The sequence below is a fragment of the Passer montanus genome, unplaced genomic scaffold (assembly GCF_014805655.1).
Source record: "Passer montanus isolate IOZ18808 unplaced genomic scaffold, ASM1480565v1 scaffold453, whole genome shotgun sequence".
Lineage (NCBI taxonomy): Eukaryota > Metazoa > Chordata > Aves > Passeriformes > Passeridae > Passer > Passer montanus.
Window position 1 is genome coordinate 2,256 of NW_024369407.1, and position 15,538 is coordinate 17,793.

Consider the following 15,538-nt stretch of genomic DNA (forward strand, 5'->3'; position numbering starts at 1 on the left):
CCTGTCCCGCCGTGGTTTGCAGCCCCGCAGCTCGGTGACCCAAGTGGCTGCTGTCCCGTTCCTGCCCTCGGTGTCCCAGGTAAGCCTGGCGCTCCCCAAGTCTCTCAGCAGCGACAGCCGTGCTCGCTGTCCCTCGCTGAAGATGCTTCCTTGCGCCTTGGCGGAGGGCCCCGGTGCCAGGCCGTGCCCAGTGCCCAGCCTGCCCTTCCGCAGGGCCCGACCCCGGGGCTGTCACAGGGCAGGGGAAAGGGCAAGGTGGGGTCATATGGGAATAGCATCGCTGTGCAGCTTGGCATCCGCGTGGTATCTGCCTCTGCATTCCGAGAGCCAGCTGCTGCATTACTGCTCCACAACACTGGCACTCACAGAGAGCGCTGCCTCTGTGCCAGGAGCCGCTCCGCGTTCCGGGCAGGGAGCCACAGGGGGCGTGCCCGATGCGTTAGAATTTAGTGCCCGCCTTGTCCTGCCTCCTCCCTTCTCATCCCTTCTTTTCTCTTTTCGAATCTGAAGAGGCCTCAGCTGCCTCCCGTTTTCCTTCCTCTCTCACCTTCCAGGTCCTGTTTCCCAGACCTTTTTCTTTCCTTTTAAAACCCTTGATAACCCATTCCCCACTTAAGGCTTTGTTGAATCCTTGTTTTTCTACCTTGCGGCTGCTGTGGGTGAAGGTCTGGCTTTGAGGAGCACACCCTGCTCCCTCTGCTCCAGAAACCAGCCTTGCAGTTATCCCAATCTCCTGCTGCTGCTGAGGGCTTCCTTAGGCTCTAGCTGAAATGAAAAACATCCTGGAAGCTTTTCACTTCTTGAGATTAGAACAGTTTCTACAAGTCCTTGAGCTGTCAGCACGATGGTGAAAAATGCACTATGCAAATGAAGGTTTTCCCCTTCTTTCCCCCACTCCAGGCTCTGTCCCCTCTCCCTTACTTTGTCATCTCAACAACCTCTAAGGAAACCTTTCTAATCTTCTCAGTTGGCAATGCAACTGCTCTTTAATTTAGTTTTAAAATAGTTTTCAAGTCAGGCTCTGCCCATGGTATTCATTTGCATTTTGGATTAAGTTGTTTAAGAGGCTCTGTGCTGCCCTAAAGCCTTCTCCAAGGCTCAAAGAATGACCCTGGCAGGAAGTGCAGGAGCGTTGTGCACTCCTTGTTTAGAAATGGAATGCATTAAACCAGGTTCCTATAAAAGCCATCTTGAGTAAGTGAAACTAAGGCACTGGAATAACTTTGGGAAATGTTCCATTTAGGATAGACCCACCCTGCCAGAAGCTGTTTGTCTATGGTCAGTTCATGCTCTGATCAGTGCAGGGCCAGCCCCTCAAGAAATGCAGGAGCCAAACCCAGCCAGGAGAGGAAAAGACAGGAGCTGAGCTGGGAGAGCTGGACAGAGGAAATCTCACAGATGTGCCTGGAGCATGGCCCTGCCCAGCAGCTTTCCTTACAGTTCAGTGTTCAAAAAGCTGAAAGCTCATGCTCAGTGCTTTGGGATCTAACTTTGGCTTCTAACTGCAGAGGGCATGAGCTCCCTGACTGGAACTCAGGCAGTGGAGTGCCACAAGCCTGCAGCCAGATTGCTTCTCCTTCAGCTTAAATTTAGTGGGGTTTTTTGTTTGCTTGGTGGCTTTTTTTTTTTTAAGTCTTCTTAGAGTTTCAACATGTGAAAAAATAGAGCAGAAATAGACAGAAGCACCATTTGGACATTAATGGATATTTTGTTTTCGTTCTCTTCCTTTTAAAAATATATGTAGATAACATGAACATTTTAACTCTGTGGTTTGGGAGAAACACTCTTTTCCCTCTTCCTTTGGAAGAGATATGCAAGTCCTGAGACCCTGGGCCAATGCTCTGTGCATTTTATTGATGTTTTTACAACTAAACAAGGGTCTGATGAGATTGACCATGAAGACACAACTCAGGAGCTGCCGGGCAGCAGCCTCCAAACTCTTTGGGTGATGCCGATTGGAGCAGGGCGCTGGGAAGTGGGGCCATCCCAATTTCGGGCAGTGGGACTCGGAGCTGGAGCGGTTTGGAGTCAGCACCGGAGCCTGAGCTGCCTCTGTGCTCAGAGAGGGGAGAGCCCTTCCTCTGCAGGGAATGCTTTTCCACTCGGGGTTTCTCTCCTGGCAGCTCCAGTCTCGCCTCTTCCAGAGGAGAGGACGCTGTGCCCCAGTGCTTTGCTGCTGGGAGCACTGGGAGAGATCCTGGAACACTGGGAGGGAACTGGGAGCACAGGGAATGGCAGGAGGGAACTGGGAGGGAGAGTGGAAGCAGCAGGAGTGAGCAAGAAGGAGCACTGGGAGGATCTCAGGAGCCCTGGGCAGGAATGGTGCTCCCAGCTCCTGCCCAGGGCTCTCCCCATCCCTGCCGGGCTTGCCAGGAAGAGGGACACTGGCAGGGAACTGGGAGGGAAGTGCTCAGCACTCTGCAAGGTGCAGCAGCCCCAGCTGTCATCTCTCCCTGGCCTTTTCCCGATCCTCGAGCCTTTCCTGCTGTGTTCTGTTGCCTGCCCAGGGGCAGCAGCAGAGGCACAGAGCAGTTTTGCTGCCCCTGGCCCAGCCCAGCCCAAGAACCCCTACCATAATTCACTGCTGAGAGCCCCAGGAGCTCCTCCCAGGGGGGCCGGGCTTCTTTCTTATACCACGGGTTTTACGGGAAAGAACCGTGCTAACTGACTGGGCGTGTCCTCTCCCTTCCTTCCCCTTTCCCGTGCCTCCCTGCTTCCCGCACACTGTTAGCTCATAAACGGCAAAAACAGCCCACCCCACATCGGCTCCGTGCCTCAGGGGCAGCAGCGGAGCCCGCAGCGTCCGGCCGGGAGCGGAGCTCGGCGGCCCCAGCCCAGGTGGGACCCGCGGTCGGCGCTGCCCCAGCCCGGGGGCAGCGCTGAGGGGCACGGGGGGTTCTGGCGAGTTCCTTGTGGCGGCTGCCCCCGTGTCCCCCCTGCGCTGGGATGGCCGAGGGAGCGGCTGCCCGCGGTCACAGAATCACGGCTGGGGTTGGAAGAGACCTCCAAGATCATCGAGTCCAACCCAGCCCTGATACCTCAACTAAACCCTGGCCCCCATATCCAGTCTTTTTTTAAACACTTCCAAGGATGGTGACTCCTCCGCCTCCCCGGGGCCGAGCATTCCAGGACCTTATGGCAGCAGCTCTCTGTCCACAGACAGCAACATAACTTTAGCAGGCATCGGCCTGGGATAGGCTGTGCGAAGATCAGAGAAAAGACTGACAAACAATTCTTATCTTCACTTGCTGCACCTGTTGTTTTGAAAATGTGGAATGTGTTACGGAGATTTGTTTACCGAAGGGTGGTTTCTTAATTAGCTGGAGGTATTTGGACTGAAGGACCAATTAGGTCCACCCTTATTAAGGGTGATAGGTTCCTGAATAAGTTTCGAATAATCAAGTGATTGATCAGGCTGCATCAATCACGGAGTCAGTGCTAATCATTTCGCAACTGGGGGCCTGCCGCAACAGTACTGTATCACTCTTCATGTAAAACACTTTTTTCTTAATATCCAAGCTATCTTTCCCTTGGTGAGGCTTAACACTGTGTCCTCCTGTTCTGCCAGTTGCTGTATAGAGAAAGGGACCAACCAAATGTGACTACAGCCACCTTTCAGGCAGTACCCGGACAGGGAGCTGAGCTCGGTGTCGCCGGGCTGCAAGGCGCCGGGGCAGGGAATGCGGGGACAATGGCGAGCAGCCGGCGCTGCTGGCTCCTGGCCCTCGGCAGGCGCACTCGGAGCCGTAGCTGCCCCGGGCCAGCAGCAGGCGGCAGCTCGCAGCGCTGTCAGCGCCTGTCCCGGCACGGGGCTATTTGCACGCTGTCGCCACGTTTCTCTTCCCAGAGAAAAGCAAGGCACAATTCTTCTCAATAATATTTCTGAGATTCACATTATCTGAACCTCAGAGAAAAAAAAAATTACGAACACTTTGTGTCCCCATGTTTGTGCAAAAGTAGAATGCAATATGGAGATTGTTTATTGAGAGTGATGGTGTTTTGTTTCCTTGTTCTGTCAGGGCTAAGCATGTGTGTTTGTGTCCGGACACTCAGCTGACAGACACGAGACACACGAGATTCTGTGCTGTTGTGTGCAGGGTTGAGTGCTTGGCAGATTCAGTTTAGATGCAAAGTAATATACTATAGAATAATATGTGATTATTGTAATTCATTCACTTTCTGATATCAATGGAGTCCTCATAATTTCTGCTTTTGATGACGGTTGTCTTGTTTCAATAACACAGTTAACTTAAACTATTTTTTCTATATACTGTTACATTTTAGAACTACATGTATATTTTAAAGCATTTTTAAGAATTCAGACAACTTTGAATTTACATGCTGTTTTATTTTTTATAATTTTTTACTTATCTTCAGGCCATCTTTTGCCTTAAACTAATATATTTTATGTTTTCTTATGGTTCTCTCTTTTTGTATTTTCACTCCTTGATAACGAGGGTCAATAAGGTCTTTTTTTTCCCCATGCTCTGGTTTCTGTTTCTCTTGTCTTCCTGATAAGAAAGTCCCTGTATGTGGGAAGTCACTTAATAATTTTACACCATTTTCTGAGTTATTTACATGAGAATATAATTTCAACATTTCAAAGTTTCTATTATGCTGTGGTCTAATACAGTATCTATTACATCGCTATTTATAGAAGCTATACAGTGCATGCATAAACTGACAGATTATACTATATCAAAAGCAGGAATTACAGATGGTAATTCGTATTTGTAATAATCAGGATTTTTGTGATCAATAATAACTTGCAAAACAGAAGTTAATACATAAATGTGAAAGAGAGTAACTATATTTGTTATTTATAACATTATACAAAAAGCTCAAATGGGAAATCCAAATTGCCCTGGGCTCTTGGAAATCATCACAAACTGGCCTGAAGGTGACACTTTTGGACTGTCCTTTGAACAAGTGAGAAATGACCCTCACCTTTAAAATTTTACAGGTTTATTTAACCTTAACCAAAAAATACAACAATGGACAGAATAAGGAAAAATTACAGTGCTGGGGGTCTCTGTGACTGTCAGCCACGTGCTCATTTACAAAATGGATGCTCTGCCTTTTATACCCTCAGCCCTCCCAAAGTTTTGTCACTCAGCTCTCCCTCTGCCCCCACTGGTGGAGATCACTTCCCTACACCTTGACTGGAGCTCAAGTGTTGTCCTGTCGCCCCTGCTGGGGATGAGCCCCACATGCCCTGACTGCTGAGGCTGCTGCAAGGGGGAGGGAAAGGGCACTGTGGGAGGAGATATTACAGTAACAGCACTGTACATCTACAAAACTTCTCCTAACATACATGGAATATCTATCTCTTCATTGTGAGAGACAACCATCATCATATTATTCATCTAAAAAAAAACCTTTTTCTATGAGTCATTTGGTTTGAAGAATTGTCATTTTAAATTCTGATAATCTCTCCTTACTTCTCAAAAAAAATTTTTAATGAGTCATACTAGTATATGTTAATGAGGGTGAGGACAGTGGGAAGAGAAGGAAAAAAATCTCAGGTTTACTTAGTACAAACTTATTTGGAATGGACAAAATGAGATCACTGAGGTCTGGTATGGCTTTTTTACCCCATCTATCGTTCCTATGGGATTGCTACTCATGGCAGGCGTATCTTAGTGGTGAGTACAGAGGCCAACTCAGTCTTGCCTTCTGGTTCCTGTTGTATTAAAAGACAGCTGAGGAATGACAGAGGTCTGTTGTGGCTTTCTTCCCCCACCTTACCATGCCTGTGGGCTTGCTGCCTGCAGCAGGGCTATGGAATCTCCTCGGTGATGAACACAGGGGCAGCCTGGGCTTGTCCTCTATTTCTTGTTTCACTCTACTGGTTGGTCTTCATGGAAACTGCCCCAATACCTCTGATGGTTCACTCAACAGATGCTTGTAATTCTGATCTATTAAAACAGGACAATCACATCAATAAACAATACAGTTCAAACTCCCTGCCCAAAGTGTTAGCTAAAACAATCTTCAAGCTGGCTGGAAGCTCAACTCCCCTTTTCACACATCTTCAATCTCTGGTTCTCCCTCAGCTGGCCCTGTGTTACAGTCTATCCTTTGGGTTCTCTCACCAGCCTTTAACTCTGTTGCCCTCAATCCGCTCTCGCTCTGTGGCTGGCACAGCCCGTTCAGCTCTTAGGCAGAAGGATGCTTGCAAGCCCAAAGGATTTCTGAAGCAGCCCTAACCTGCAGCAGCTGGCTGCCATCCATCAAAAAGGAAAAGTGACTTGTGCAGCCTGAGGGAGCCAAGTGATCTGCTGGCAGGAGACATCAGGAATGGAGAAGGTGATTCCAGCTCTGCCCTTTGCTCTTCCTCCCCATTAGACAGGAGAGGATCCAGCACATTCCATCAGCCTTGGCTGCCTCAGGCCAGGAAATCCCCAAGGAGACAAGGCCACCTCAGGGCATCAGATCCCACCTGAGAGAAGGAAATGCTGAAAACCTCACCATGGTCTCAGCCACTCAAATCTTCCCCTTTCCCCCGAGCCCCTTCCCCAGAGCCCCCTTTCCCCTTCCCCCAGGCCCGTTCCCTGCCAACACGGCAATGCTGTTACAGCCCCAGCCCGGCCCCGCAGGCCCCGGGAACAGCCCCAGGGCAGCGTCGGGACTGTGCCCCCAGAGAAGCTGCCCGCAGCCATCGGGCACGGGGAAGGAGAAGCCCCCTCTCCCACCCAGCCACCCCCGGAGTTCCTAATGCTTGATAATTAGCACAGCTGTAACTCCTTAGGGGTGAGATTACCTTCATAACTATCTCTATTCTCCTATGTTCTTCTTATAAACTATGGAGAAAAGATGCTTTTTCCCTAGAACGCATAAAACTAGGGGGAGATGAAGGGTTCAAATTGATATCCAACAAAAGCCTCCATACTAAGGTAAGCAGATGTTAAAGTAGCTGTAATCCCATGAGAAGTTTGAACAGAGAGAGAAGAGTAACCCCGTACTCCCAGGAGAAGATTGATAAAAAAGCCTCCATACTAAGGTAAGCACATGTTAAAGTAGCTGTAATCCCATGAGAAGTTTGAACAAAAAGAGAGAAGAGTAACCCCGTACTCCCAGGAGAAAATCTCTATTCCCAGGGATGCAGATGATTTTAGAAATAAATAATAAGAACTTTTGCCTTTAACCACTCATCTTTAAAACAATACTCCATAAGTCAGCATGACCCATAAACAAGCTGTAGGAAGCCTTGCAGAAAATGAGAGAAGCTTCACAATAAATTTCCCCTGGGTGGCTGCTGTTTGTGACCAAATTAGGAACCAGGAGAAAACTGTCTTTCCTCTTGTGGAGAAGTCTCCATAACATCAACAAGAGGGACTTGTCTCCCTAAATGAATTGAATAAAGACTATCTTAGTGGTAGCAAACTAACTGGAAATTTTTGGTTTTGTTTCTTTACACTGTCAGTGGAAAACAAAAAGTTGTGGGAGGAGAAGTGTTCTACAAAAGGGTTTGCTTTAATTCTTGCTATTTTTTTTCCTTTTAGTTGAATAAAGACTATCTTAGTGGTAGCAAACTAACTGGAAATTTTTGGGTTTGTTTCTTCACATTGTCAGTGGAAAAGAAAAAGTTGTGGGAGGAGGAGAAGTGTTCTAAAAAAGGGTTTGCTTTAATTCTTGCTATTTTTTTTCCTTTTAGTTACTATTAATAACTAAATGTTTAGTTACCATTCATAACTATTTATACCCTTTTAAAGTTTTAAACCTGCTTTACCTTTCTCCTAATCCTCTCTCACAGCAGGAGATGAGTGCACTAGTGATTGACCAGCACCAAAAGCACTGCACAGCGCACTGCAAGACTTGGCTTTTTCAGGGAGAGGAGGGAGGAGCAGAAGCTTAGCAAAGCTTTGCCAACTTTGCATCCTCTCACAGAGAATAAAACAAAAGTGACTACACTGTTATGAATGAGGTCCTATATGTCTAATTTAATAAACCCCAAAATTAGAAAGACTACACTGTTATGAACGAGGTCCTATATGTCTAATTTAATAAACCCCAAAATTAGAATTTAGCAACAATTTTATATAAAATAACGCAATCAAATATAATCAAGAAGATACAAAATAATTTGGCAGTGGATCAGATAAGACATAAGCAAAACTGATCAACTGGGGTACAGGGAGGGTTTTCCTGCCTCAAGTACAACAGGCAAAAGGATCCAAACACAACTGATTTACTCTATGCTAATACATATTCATCAATATTTTCTGTAAATCCCCTCCTATTTTTGATTCTTGCAATCTACCTCACCACACTGCACAGCCCATGCTCCGCTTGTGGCTCAGGGCTCTTTTGGCTTCTCGGGGGTCTCTTCAGAGGAAGGCTCACTGTCTTCCTCACTGCCCTCTGAATAACCTGGCAGTTGTGCATGTGCATTAATTTTGTGTTATTAAGTAAGCATTATGTTCCAACTAAGCCTCATTATTTCATAGATAGGACTGCTATTTCAGATTCCACATTTGGAATCGTCCCAGCTTTGCTCATCCTCATCAGGCCGGTTCTGCTTTGGGAGTCGTCCCAAAGTTGTTTGTCCCAAGGCCAATTCTATTTTGGGATATTGCTTATCTCAAAACTCTATCCTCTGTCCTGTTTTCCCATGAACATCTGAAAACATCTGTTTTGTGACACTAATTACATATCCTTTTCCTCTATTGCTTTTTAACAAATATTCTCTAAAATATCGATATAGTTGCAATTGTTAGCATGAATCACATTCATTTATCACAATTTCCCCCATTTTCTCTTTTGATCGTATTGATTCATGTTTTTTATTAAAAGACTGAATCTCGGTATCTTCTACATCCCCAAAAATCCAGGTTTTCACATTCCCTCATTTCTCTTTTTGATCAAATTCGATATGTGGTGTTTTCACTTACATAACACAGGAGATAAAAAATGGTATAGGCAGTAATTCCAATAATGAGTCCAGCTAGCATAAACCACCAGATTTCCCCAATGGGGTTCCAATTTTAAACGGGTACAATTCACTTCTTTTGATCAACACTTTCCCATTGTTATTTGTTTTTAGACAGCATTTTGACATGTATTTTTCACAAACTCCTCTTTTTTTCAGCCATTAGATAGTGCAAGACCAATCTGCTCTGATAGGCTGCTACTAGCAGGTGCATGCTTTGTTGAGTAGCCAACTCAATTACCTCTTGCAGTCTTATCAACTGATTTAACACATAGTTAGGAGTTCTATATTCCCCGGATCTATTTTGAGTCCAAGTAGCCGGATTGTAAAAGTTTATGATCCTTTCTGCAGGCCATTCATTTTCACTCCATTTATAGCTGCCCCTTATCAAAAGGTTTCGGTTTGTCTTGTTATTGCCCGTGGCTTTATCAAGTGGCGCTGTCTCTAATGGCAGGGTGAAGGAGGAGGGTTGGGTAACTCCTAAAGTACACGTCCCTTTCCATCTCCAGGGTAAGTTACTGTACACTCACTCCACAAATCCAATATAGCCCATCAGGGGTCTTCCATGTTCTAGTTATATTGTCTGGTTGATTCCAATAGGGTTCTATGTTTTCCATGGAATGGTAAGGGTTAGCTCCAGAACTATCATAGCAGCACAGATTAATCTGATTGTCCCACTTGCAATCATTTCTCTTTGTTATCTTCCAATACCCATCAGTTTTATTTGGCCACCAGGTCCTAGTTCTATTATCTGAATTTGTAATTAAGGTAGATTTACAGGGGGTATGTCCCACCTCTTCAGTGTAGTTCTTTCCTTCTCGAGTTATACAAACTGCTCCAATTACCTGGTGACTTAAAGTCCACCCTCCAGGCTGTTTTATTTTCTCAGAAATTTGGGTGTATTTCCCTTTTTAAAAGTGTTCTGGAGCTAGACCTTCATCCCTCCATGGCCATCTTTCAGCCATTTGAGTTCCCCCACAAATCCAAGATCATGATAAACCCAACTCGGTTGTGATTTTTTGCATTAAGTCTACAAAAGATTTTTACCTGAGGTTGGCAAATCCCAGTTGCTATCTTGCTGCCTTCATTGGTTATACAACACCCTTGGATTTTTCCCTTTATTCTTACCTTGCTGGTTTTGTTCTGAATTTCCCCACTCCTCTCTTTTCAGGAAACACAGGAATTCTCCCTCTGTGGGGCAGTCTGGGCCGGAGGCGTCCATTGCCCTAATCCAGGATCAACTCCCACCCAACAGGCTCGGCCATTTCCATGGCAAGTTTCTAAACTTGTCTGGTTATAACATTCAGCATCAACAGAGGGATGTACTGCAAAAACAGTTACAGAACATTATTGTGGCTGTCCCATACCAGCTGGCAGCATTTATTGCAGGGGTTGCTAGATGCACAGGGTGTCAGGATACAGTCAGGAGCAGATATCTCAGGAGTCTGGGCTCTGCCTCTCTCAAGGCCCCTGGGGCTGCAGCCAAGGGCTGAGATAGAAATCTTCTTGGTAGCAGAGTCTGCATCCTGGAACCTCATTGCTGACACCATTTCTGCTGAGCCAGTCTCTGCTCTTACCCCTCAGATAAAATGATTACAGCACAGGATATTATTTTCTGTGTGTACCCCTGGCACACAATGATCACAGCACAGGATCCCATTTCTGTGTGTACCCCTGGCACACAAGGATTACAGCAAGGATCCCATTTCTGTGTGTACCCCTGGCACACAATGATCACAGCACAGGATCCCATTTCTGTGTAGACCCCTGGGTACAATGGTGATGGCACAGGATACTCACAGTCTGGAGGCACTGTCCTATCGCTTTCCCTGGGTTAATTGACAGTTCTTTTCTTATTAAATAAAAGGAGCTTCGGAGATGTGCTGACCACAGGTAATGCTTTAACACTCTTTTCTGTAAAACAAATACTAAAACAATCAATAAGTTAAGCAATACAAAAAAATAAAATTTTGTTATAAGATCTAACTTACTGGTTGATTTTACTCTGACTTCGGGGGTAATTACAAATCATCTTTGTCACCAGTAAGCACATTTGTGATGCCCATCTGTAGCAGAAACAAATCTATGGTGTGACTCATAAATTTCCACCCCCTGACTGTCGGTGATAACAAATTATCTGCTACAGAATGGCACACTTGCTCTCTTGCCTGTTCATAGGCTATTACAACCAAAACTCGTTGCTCTCTGTCCTCTGTTAATTAAACAGCTGCATTAAAGGTTCTATCTCTATTCCTTAAAGGAGTTCCTATAAAATCACTAAAAAGGCATGCTATTGTAAGCTGGTCACGTAAGCAGTTGAAGCAGGTTAAAGAAAGCAGTTGATTTTCCCCTTGTTCTATTTGGGTTACCTTCCACCACGAGTTAAACTGCACAGACAATACAAGTCCAGGGGTGACAGCCTAGGCCATGCCCAGCACAAGTCCAGTGGTCTGTTTCTTGCTGGACCCTGTTGCTGGTGTTAGTCCCTGATCCCAGTGTCTCAGGAGAGGCTGAATTCCTTCTTTGTGACGTTGTTCAGCCTCTGAACACAGCGGGGTTACTCACCCCAGTGATGCCAGAATTGATGGCAAGCTGGTGTTTGAGCAAAGGTTAAAATTTAATTTACAAAATTACCAAGTTGTGGTACAGGAGCAGGTGGTTTGTTGTCTTGCAAGGGTACGTTTTTCATCTGCAGTCAAGCTGGTTTATGTGTTCCAACTGAGCTCACTACTGTGCAACTTATCAGTGTGTTTACACTCCAGATACAACCCTGATGGAGGATAACCATATAAGCCACAATGTTTTTACAGCTTCCCCTTACAACAGTCACATTCAAACAACAAGTGTAAGCAAGTAGTTAAAGCTTACAATTAGTAGCTTGCATTAAAAAAAAAAATTCTGGTTGACATAAACCATACTTTTTAGCTAGCCTCTGTGTGTACCCCTGGCACACAATGATCACAGCACAGGATCCCATTTCTGTGTGTACCCCTGGCACACAATGATCACAGCACAGGATCCCATTTCTGTGTGTACCCCTGGCACACAATGATCACAGCACAGGATCCCATTTCTGTGTGTACCCCTGGCACACAATGATCACAGCACAGGATCCCATTTCTGTGTGTACCCCTGGCACACAATGATCACAGCACAGGATCCCATTTCTGTGTGTACCCCTGGCACACAATGATCACAGCACAGGATCCCATTTCTGTGTGTACCCCTGGCACACAATGATCACAGCACAGGATCCCATTTCTGTGTGTACCCCTGGCACACAATGATCACAGCACAGGATCCCATTTCTGTGTGTACCCCTGGCACACAATGATCACAGCACAGGATCCCATTTCTGTGTGTACCCCTGGCACACAATGATCACAGCACAGGATCCCATTTCTGTGTGTACCCCTGGCACACAATGATCACAGCACAGGATCCCATTTCTGTGTAGCCCTCCTGGGTGTAATGATGATGGCACAGGATACTCACAGTCTGGAGGCACTGTCCTATCGCTTTCCCTGGGTTAATTGACAGTTCTTTTCTTATTAAATAAAAGGAGCTTCAGAGATGTGCTGACCACAGGTAATGTTGTAACACTCTTTTCTGTAAAACAAATACTAAAACAAGCAATTAGTTAAGCAATACAAAAAAAAAATTTTGTTATAAGATCTAACTTACTGGTTGATTTTACTCTGACTTCGGGGGTAATTACAAATCATCTTTGTCACCAGTAAGCACATTTGTGATGCCCATCTGTAGCAGAAACAAATCTATGGTGTGACTCATAAATTTCCACCCCCTGACTGTCGGTGATAACAAATTATCTGTTACAGAATGGCACACTTGCTCTCTTGCCTGTTCATAGGCTATTACAACCAAAACTCGTTGCTCTCTGTCCTCTGTTAATTAAACAGCTGCATTAAAGGTTCTATCTCTATTCCTTAAAGGAGTTCCTATAAAATCACTAAAAAGGCATGCTATTGTAAGCTGGTCACGTAAGCAGTTGAAGCAGGTTAAAGAAAGCAGTTGATTTTCCCCTTGTTCTATTTGGGTTACCTTCCACCACGAGTTAAACTGCACAGACAATACAAGTCCAGGGGTGACAGCCTAGGCCATGCCCAGCACAAGTCCAGTGGTCTGTTTCTTGCTGGACCCTGTTGCTGGTGTTAGTCCCTGATCCCAGTGTCTCAGGAGAGGCTGAATTCCTTCTTTGTGACGTTGTTCAGCCTCTGAACACAGCGGGGTTACTCACCCCAGTGATGCCAGAATTGATGGCAAGCTGGTGTTTGAGCAAAGGTTAAAATTTAATTTACAAAATTACCAAGTTGTGGTACAGGAGCAGGTGGTTTGTTGTCTTGCAAGGGTACGTTTTTCATCTGCAGTCAAGCTGGTTTATGTGTTCCAACTGAGCTCACTACTGTGCAACTTATCAGTGTGTTTACACTCCAGATACAACCCTGATGGAGGATAACCATATAAGCCACAATGTTTTTACAGCTTCCCCTTACAACAGTCACATTCAAACAACAAGTGTAAGCAAGTAGTTAAAGCTTACAATTAGTAGCTTGCATTAAAAAAAAAAATTCTGGTTGACATAAACCATACTTTTTAGCTAGCCTTTGGTACACATTGCACATCATCTCTTTGCTATAACACGTAATTACCTTGATAAACAAAACAAATAACACATATTAAACACTCACACACTTATCTTGGCCAAACTACATAAAACATACATTCATTACTATAAAAACTTTTACCCCAAAGCTAGCCTTTGGTACACACTGCACATCATCTCTTTGCTATAACACATAATTACCTTGATAAACAAAACAAATAACACATATTAAACACTCACACACATATCTTGGCCGAACTACATAAAACATACATTCATTACTATAAAAAACTTTTACCCCAAATTATTTATTTTTATAATTTCAAATTGTAATCCAAATATTGGAATAATATACTTCAACAAAATTTTGGCTACTGTTTGAGCTGTAGCCCGAGCCACAGGGAATACTTCTGCCCATTCAGTCAATTAATAACGAATAGATATTTCCCCCTGCCCACTCTGGGTAATTTGGTAAAATCAGTCTGGATCCTTCTAAATGGCTGTACACTGTACAGCAGCCCCAGAGGGATGAGTCCTCAACACCTTTTTGTTCACCTTTTAATATGTGAAATGTCCCTGAGTAATTTGTTTTCTGATTTCAAATATTCCATATACCCATAAAATTTTAGAAAATGATCACAAAGTGCTCCTGTTCCTCAGTGAGTCTGTCAGTGTCTGTCTAGCTAAGGGTTTCAGCCCTACCATCAGGGAGAATCTATTGCCCCCCTTTCACAGTTTCCCCTGACTTCTTTATGACTGCTAACCCTGCTAAGGAAAAGTATGGTGTTTTATTCTGTGTTTCTGCTTTCCAAACAGGCATAATTACACTGCTGTTTTCTCTCAAGGCAACTTTTTTGCTTCATCGTCAGCCAGTTAGGAGAGGTTATAGATAGCCTCATATTTTACTACTGTTTTAACTGTTTGTACAACTCATTCAGTTCCTCTTATCTTTTCCTGTGGTCTTTTTTAATATCAATTTTTGTTTCCTTTTCTTTTTCTTCTATTTTCCCCTCTAATGCTATATCTCTTATATTTATATTTGGATAATTTTCATTTTCGTCTTTCTCAAAACAAATAAATTTTTGCTATTGAGTACAAATTTGATTGCTATAAGCATAAGAAGCTCGTTGAATCCTAAATTTTCCCCTACCCAGTACGTTTTTCTATTTTTAACACACACACCTGTGAAGCTGCTGGGATTGTGCCAGGCAGCACTAACAGATGGATGTGCCACTAACACAGGGCCCACATTGTCCCCGACCTCCACAAAGTGTTTGCATTTGTCACAGGATCGGAGTTATTTGGGCTTTGTTTTTGCATATTCGTTTTCTCAGTTTGCTCTCGCACACACTGTTTTCTCATCTCTTGTTGCTGCATTGCTTCTTCCCTATTTTTTGAACTTTGTCCCATGCAGTTTTATGGTTTTTGCCAGTTGCCAGGGCTATCATAACAAGCACAATGAGAATAACCAATCCCTGGTGCATTAATCCTTTTCCTTGAACTTTCATAAGTCCCCTTTCTTTCCAAATTTTTCTAGAAGTGTGTACTACTCCAAAAGCCTATTTCAAGTCCGTGTATATATTCCCTTCGCAACCCTTTAATAGCAACACACAGAATAATGCAAGCCCAGGATGGGCTAAGGGGACCAGACTCCTTTCCTTGTAGTTTTTCTCCACTAATTATCGCATTCTTAGATTTTCTTTCTAATTGTGAAAAACGCCAATCACTTGTTTTTGAAATTTTAAAAGTTTAATAGTAATAAAATGGTTATAAAAATAGTAATATAATTAAAATAATAAAATTTGAACATTTGAGGTTAGGACAATATGAGACAATAAAAACAAAGAGATGCGGACGTCCGGGTACCTTTTTCTGAGCAACACAAGCCCAAAAAAGGACCCTCGTTAACAGAGGATTAGCCCTTAAAAACAATCGCCTGTTGCATATTCATACATCTCATACATGATGCATAAATTCCATTC

General features: G+C 44.3%; 1 long non-coding RNA gene across 1 annotated transcript; it reads right to left on the minus strand.

Annotated features, from left to right (window-relative positions):
• Positions 1-3,816: 3,816 nt before the first annotated feature.
• On the minus strand, positions 3,817-10,913 carry LOC120508189. The gene is made up of 3 exons (XR_005628950.1): positions 10,733-10,913; positions 10,061-10,257; positions 3,817-5,918 (listed from the first exon to the last, which is right to left on the minus strand). It is a non-coding gene; the product is annotated as an uncharacterized LOC120508189 (long non-coding RNA).
• Positions 10,914-15,538: the final 4,625 nt, after the last annotated feature.